This window comes from Rousettus aegyptiacus, unplaced genomic scaffold (assembly GCF_014176215.1).
Source record: "Rousettus aegyptiacus isolate mRouAeg1 unplaced genomic scaffold, mRouAeg1.p scaffold_m13_p_13, whole genome shotgun sequence".
Classification (NCBI taxonomy): Eukaryota; Metazoa; Chordata; class Mammalia; order Chiroptera; family Pteropodidae; genus Rousettus; species Rousettus aegyptiacus.
In genome coordinates, this window is record NW_023416288.1 from 19,145,585 (window position 1) to 19,152,254 (window position 6,670).

Genomic DNA, 6,670 nt, shown 5'->3' on the forward strand with positions numbered 1-6,670 from the left:
GACACTTTTACATGCGAGGTTCAAGGTGAAACCTTGACTCACGGGATTTTTTTTTTTTTTTTTTTTTTTTTTTTTTTTCCGAGGCTCAAAGTACAGAGAGGGAATCCGGAGCCCTAGGTAAAGTCTGATGTTCTCATGTCAGCTGTGGCGAGAACATACCTGTTGATGGATAGAGGAAATCTGAACCTTAAAAGCTGCAGAATTCTAACAGCTCCTCAAATAGACTGAATGTGGAAGCTCGAGTTCAGAGCCTGAACTTGAGGTTTCTGGAAGGTAAGACTTAATAAGAGACGGATAATTGCTCCCAAGACACTAGGAAGATAATGAAAGCAAAGAGCTGTAACTCACCCTTCTCAAGATTCCGGGCACAGGACATTACCTCCTAACCTCATACCTTGCTTCAGATTGCTAAATATAGTGAATGCCCAGTTTAATTTGTTAACTGGATGGATTCGTGAATAGCAGTATCTTCCTCCATTATTAATGGGATACAGAAAAATCGAGAAAAATGAAAGAAAAGAAATAAATAGAATAGGCGACAGTAAGATGAGCAGAGTAGGGAGGAAGAGACAATAGTTTTGTTGTGTTTTGTTTTGTTTCCTGGAGGTTAGACTTTCGAGAGTCCTTGATCTTTTTTCTGGGTCTTCAGTTCCTACCAGGCGAAGAATGCACATCCCGCAATCCTAATGAAAACCTGGCTGGTGGTACAAGGGCTGGGGATGGGGAAGACTAAGGAACTTGGCAGAGCAAAGTAACATCTTAAAGCACGATCTCTTATTGACCAACAGAAAAAAATAGTAATTCCATTGAGTTTAACTGAGTAAAATGTGTTGAGAGAACAGGATTTACCAGACCTGGAGATACTAAAAAAAGAAAAAGTGATCCCTGACCCACAGGATACATAATTATAGTATGAATACATAATTATGGCATCATAGTAAAGTCCACTTCTTATGTAGCACCTACCATGTGCCTTTCCTTGCACTTTGAACTTTGCCTACGTTAACAACTTCTGAGGTAGGTAACATTATTCCAATTTTATGGATAAGAAAATTGTGGCACAGAATGGCTGTGTAACTTGTCTTGGGTCACACAGCTCATGGGTGGCAGAGTCAGGCTGTCTGTCTCCAGAGCCTGTGACATTAGCTGCGCTGCCTTTATTAAAGCTAGAGAAGAAGGGCTGTACTAAGGGAACACTGTGACATTTAGAGTTGTATTAATAAGATAATTATTTTTAAGATGATTAATTTGAAAAGAGTTCAAGCAGAGGAGGAATTTAATGCTATTTTCACAAGGGATATGAAGAAAAGAGGAACGCCCCCAAGCTGAGGACCAGGAGCTATGGTGAAGATGTGCATGCAGTGTTTGGAGCTCAAGCTGCCCAGGTTTGGATCCAGCTTACATAAGGTGCTCATCTTTCTTGCTGCATTCTTTTTATGTAAAAGAACATCACAGGTGACTGATAATCAAATGTTATGATGAGTGCAAAATGTTCAACACCGTGCTTGGTACATTGTAAGATGTCAATAAACATTAACCATCTATTAAATCTGAACCTCCACATAAAGGTGTAGAAGCATTGTGGGGAGAGACCCCCATCTCACTGATACCTGGGTCTTCCAGTGCCAGTCACACAACTTTGTACTTAAGATGTGAGCTTGGGAGAAAAAATATTTAAGAGAACAAAAAGAAATGGAGTGGATGCTGAAATAGTAATAATTATCTCATGTGCTAAGCATTTTTTATCACTTATTGTCACATTACTTTTTATTACCCTCAATTTACAAATAAGGAAAAGTGAGGCTTAGAGAGGCTAGTCAACTTGCTTAAGGTTACATAACTAGGAAGTATCAGAGATTCCATTTGAGCTCAGGTCAAGTGAGTCTAGAGTTTATGTTCCATATCACTATTTTTGCTGCCTCCCAGCATAACATGAAGAAGGGAGTAAGGAAAGAGGCATATTCTTGGGTTGAGAGTGCTGTGTCATCTATAAGTTGTTTTAAAATTCTTCACTTTAGGCAGAGGGGTAGTGTGTGTATATGTGTGCGTGCATGTGTGTGCACACGTGTACATGTGCATGCATATTAACTTTAAACCTTTGAAGTGATTAAGTTATCATTTGAACAGCATAATTAGTCATTCAAATCCCAAGCCTGGTTAGTTGGCATTAAAGAATTCCCAATTTTGGAGACAGCCATAGCAAGTGTCACCATCTAAACCTGCACTTACTTAGAGAATTCACTCATTAGTTCAAGTGATATGAGAGATAATTATTTATGGCGAAGGCAAAATATATAGATCAGCAAGACTTACTGTACATGCAGCTCCTGCTCTGCCTAGAGTAACAATCAGAACAAGGAAGCCAGCATCCTCACACCAATGGAATGGGTTCTTGGCTTTTTCCAGAGTGAGTGATCTGAGCAAAGGAGGAAGGAGGAAGCCTCAATGTCTTTTCTTTCTGACAGAGTTTCAGAAGTCATATACTATCACTTCTGCTATTTTCTATTTTTTAGAAGTCAGGCACTAAATCCAGCCCACTCTAAAAGAGTAGTGGATTAGGCTCACCTTTGGAAGGAAAGAGTGTCAACTTTGTGGACATATCACATTTAGGGTCAGAGAAATGATGCAGTGGTTAGAAGTGTAGGGTCAAGGGAGTATTGTTTTTTTAAATGGGAGATGCAATAGATAGATAGATAGATAGATAGATAGATAGATAGATAGATAGATAGATAGACAGACAAATAAATACATACATACATACATACATACATACATACATACATACATACATAGAATGGGAGATGCAATTAGTATATCTTTGAACTGATGAAAATGAATCAGTACAGAGAGTTCGATAAAGTGGAAGACAGAAGGGATAACAGAAAACATGAAATCCTAAGAACAACTAGAAGAATTAAACTTATATAGCAAGGACACCTAGTCCACTTTAAAAGTAGGGCGAGGAGAAGATTGGTGCAAATACAGTGAGAGTTGTAGATTTAGTGGGGAAATATGAGGGATAGCATGTCTAATTACGTCTATTTTCTCAATGAATTATAAGACAAGGCCTTCAGGTAAATGTGTGAGTAGTTGAGGGTTGTGGAAATTTTGAGGGGAAGGAGAAGGTATGTAATTATTAACTCAGGGAATAGAAAAGCTAATCTGCTAAAGAAACCAAGCAAGATTACTGGCATTTAGAGTAACAAATCTGAGATTTGACATTAGTTTAAAGAGAAACCATCCAGTTATTTTGTGATTTTATGAAGCAACATATAGCTGCTCAGCTGCGGGTATAAAGAAAATAAATTTTTGAGTTTTTCCACATAAGACAATAGAAGAGAGGTACAAAAGAGGTTGAGAGTATGTTCAAGGAAATGAGTAAGGGAAGGAAGCTAAACTGGACAAGGAGGGAGGTTATGCAGAGAGGGAATTGTTGGAGGGTGAGAAAGTTCTGGGCCAGGGGTTGTTAATGGATTTGAGGCTGGAACAATTTCAGAAATTTTAGAACAATGGCGCTACTTGAGCTAGTGACTTGAGAATGCAGGTTGTGGTTGTTAGTGAGTCCAAGACTTGTAATAAAGGTTTCCAAGGTGAGGAAGTTTCTGATATAGACATGGGAATATGGGGCTGAGGCAGAGCTGAGAAAAGAGCTGTGAATGATGGAGTCTAGGCGCTAAGAAGTTGTATGTTGCAGGATTGATCCATGTAGGGTTTTAAGTCACTGGGAAAGAGAATGTGATAGAGGCTTTCAGTTTTATTAGATCATTTAAATAAATCCCTACAAAATGAATATTATCCTGGTTTCAGAGATAGAAATTAAGGTAGAAATCTGTGAAAAAAATTAAAAGATAGCTCTCTATAATCTGATAATAAACCATTTCCAGGAAAAAAAGAATGTAGAAGAGTGAGAAGAAGGGATCAAGAGCAGAGAAAAATGTTTAATAGAATAGAGCATTCCAATATTAATACTAGAAATACTTGAAAAATTTCCATTATGCAACTCCAATATAATAATAATTCAGGCCAGAATCATTAATAGATGCTAAAATCAAATAGGCGAAAGGTTTTAGGGACAGAATATTTACTCGGATTTATAGAAAGAAAGGAAAAATTAACCTTATTAATTTTGTGGTCACCATCTTAATCAGTTATTCACATTTACCATCATAAATAGTGGAATTATCTATTCTGATGCAATATAATGAGAAGTATAAGTCACTTATTAATTATTCTTGTCCATTGTTTAACCTGAATCTAATCAAGCTTCAAGTAACTTCCAATTTACAGGAAAATAAGTAATGTTGAATGAATCAAATACTCCAGGAAAAAACTATCAAGTAAATCTAGAATCTAGATCATTCCAGAAGACATCTTGCCTGCACTGAAAGTGCCATGAAAAAAAAAAAAAAGAATGATAGAGCCACTGTTTCAGATTAAAAGGAGTAAAGAGACATAACAAATGTAAATTGGATTTTGGATTAGGGCAGGGGTGGGGGTGGAAGAAGAAAGAAACTATTAAAGGCATTTGAGACAACTGAGAACACTTGACTTTGGATCATATATATTAAATGGCATGGTAGAAGCATGGCTAATACTCCTGGTGTTAGGTTTGCCAAAGGAGGCAGGCACAAGGCCGAATGGGGTTAAGCAAGGTTTATTTTAGCAGAGTGGCTGACAGCCCGGCTGAGCTGAAGATGGTGTCAGCCCCAAATGCGAGGAGACCTGACATTTATATGGGGTTTGAGGTGGGATTTTTCAAAGATGGGAATATTTCGGGCCGATAAATGGGCAGGGAAGGGAGGAAAGTCCAGTGAAATGGGAAGGTGAGCATGTAGCATTGCCAATTCTGACATTATAAGGTCTGGTTCCCACACTACCGTGGGGCAAGGGAAAGGGCCCTCCTGGACCTGACACCTGGGTGTTAAGATAACACTGTGGTCATGTAGGAGAATGTCCTTATATTTAGAAGATGCAAGCTGAAGCATGCAGAGGTGAAGTTTTACGATATTTCCAACTTGGTTTCAGGTGGCTCAGAAGAATAAAAGCATCTAATTTGGAAAGATAAAGCAGACGTTGCAAAATGAAAACGTGATTGGTGAATATAACTGAAGGACATTCAGGCAGTCATTGAATTAGTTTTTCAACTTTTCTGTAAGTGTAAATTTTTCAAAAGTTGCATGTGGTGGGGAGAGTGTATGTTTCTCCAAATTATTCTCTAATCACGCCTCTTTATTTAGTTCTTTCTCAGCACTCCATTTATCTTTCATCTATTATCTATCTATCATCTATATATCATCTATCATCAACCAGTCGCATATGTAGTTATTTATCTATTTAATCATCATCATCTATTTTCTCATTTGTTGAATTTCCCATTATAATACAGGCTTTGCATCTGATTCACTGTTGTATCCCAATGCCTAGCTCAGGAATGACTACAGAAAAGCAATTCAACATATTGAAAAATTTTAAAGTAAACTGAAAGTTATTCTCTTTGCAACTATAAAAATTAGACTAGACTCTTTTCTTCTCTTTTTATGGAATAAAAATTTTAAAAATCATGAGACAGCCACTGGGATTCTCTCGAGCCTCCTTCTCTCATACCCAGAAATCCTTTCATAGAAAGCCAAGTGAGTGATGAAAACTGCAAGTAGCCAAAGAAAAGTGAATGGGGGTGGTATGGTTTTGGGTTTTATTCATTCTTCATTTCTTTGCCAAGTAGACATTCCCCAGCCTAGGTAGGTTGTGACTACAAGAAAGGGTTCGAACTGAGCAAATCGAACCCTAGAAAAAAGTTCAGCTTTAGATTAGTTATCATTAGTAATTTATCAATATACGATATGAGAAAAAATTACTGTATTATAGCTTACATTTCATTTTCCTTGTTCCCTGTATTAGGTATTTGTGTTCACATTTAGCTATTGTAAAGAAGCTGAGGTTTTGTAAAACACCAAAAGGATATTTATTGTCACTGAACAGGATCTCAGGTTAAAAAGAATTCTCTCTCTCTCTCTCTCTCTCTCTCTCTCACACACACACACACACACACACACACACACACACCCCTCTCCCTCTATGAGACCTATCCCCATGTAGTGGTGGCATATCCCAATTGCAATTTTAGTCCTTTCGAATAACTTTACCTCTTAATAACTAATCAAATGGTTGAACTCAATACATAATCACAGTAAGAGCACCATAAATAAATGCACAATATACTTATGATTAGATCAAATAGAATCCCTCATGGCCCACAGAGGCAAAAGAGAGGGCAGAGTTTATTTTAAAAATTCTTTTTGAGATTCTAAGATAAGTAACGCATGTGAGTAATAACGTATTTACTTTTGCCCAAATAAAATTTCTAATAAGCACAATAGAAAACAAGTTTATTTTATTCCTACTGTAGTCTGATACTTTTTGTGGATGTAGCTTCTAAGATAGTTATTATTATAATTTAAAATTTAAAACATGTTTCTTGATTTTGGATCTCTAGTGAATAATTTTTAAACTTGCTTTATTCATCTATGACTTAACATTTTTCCTCTAGACAATGGAAAGAGCAAAAAAACAGCAATTATTTTAGCATGAAATAGTTCCAAAATATGTTAGTAATAGACTATTTAAAAACATAAATAAAAACACAGGCCAAGTAAACAGAGGCCTAGCTTAA

General features: G+C 36.9%; 1 protein-coding gene across 1 annotated transcript in view; it reads left to right on the forward strand.

The window, feature by feature from the left end:
• Positions 1 to 105: 105 nt before the first annotated feature.
• Positions 106 to 6,670, forward strand: part of LOC107503328 — a 57,059-nt gene continuing 50,494 nt past the window's right edge. Inside the window, exons 1-3 of the mRNA XM_036231056.1 lie at positions 106 to 273; positions 1,296 to 1,407; positions 5,026 to 5,151. The gene's annotated coding sequence lies outside the window, so the exon portion shown is untranslated. The remainder of the gene's footprint in view (positions 274 to 1,295; positions 1,408 to 5,025; positions 5,152 to 6,670) is intronic.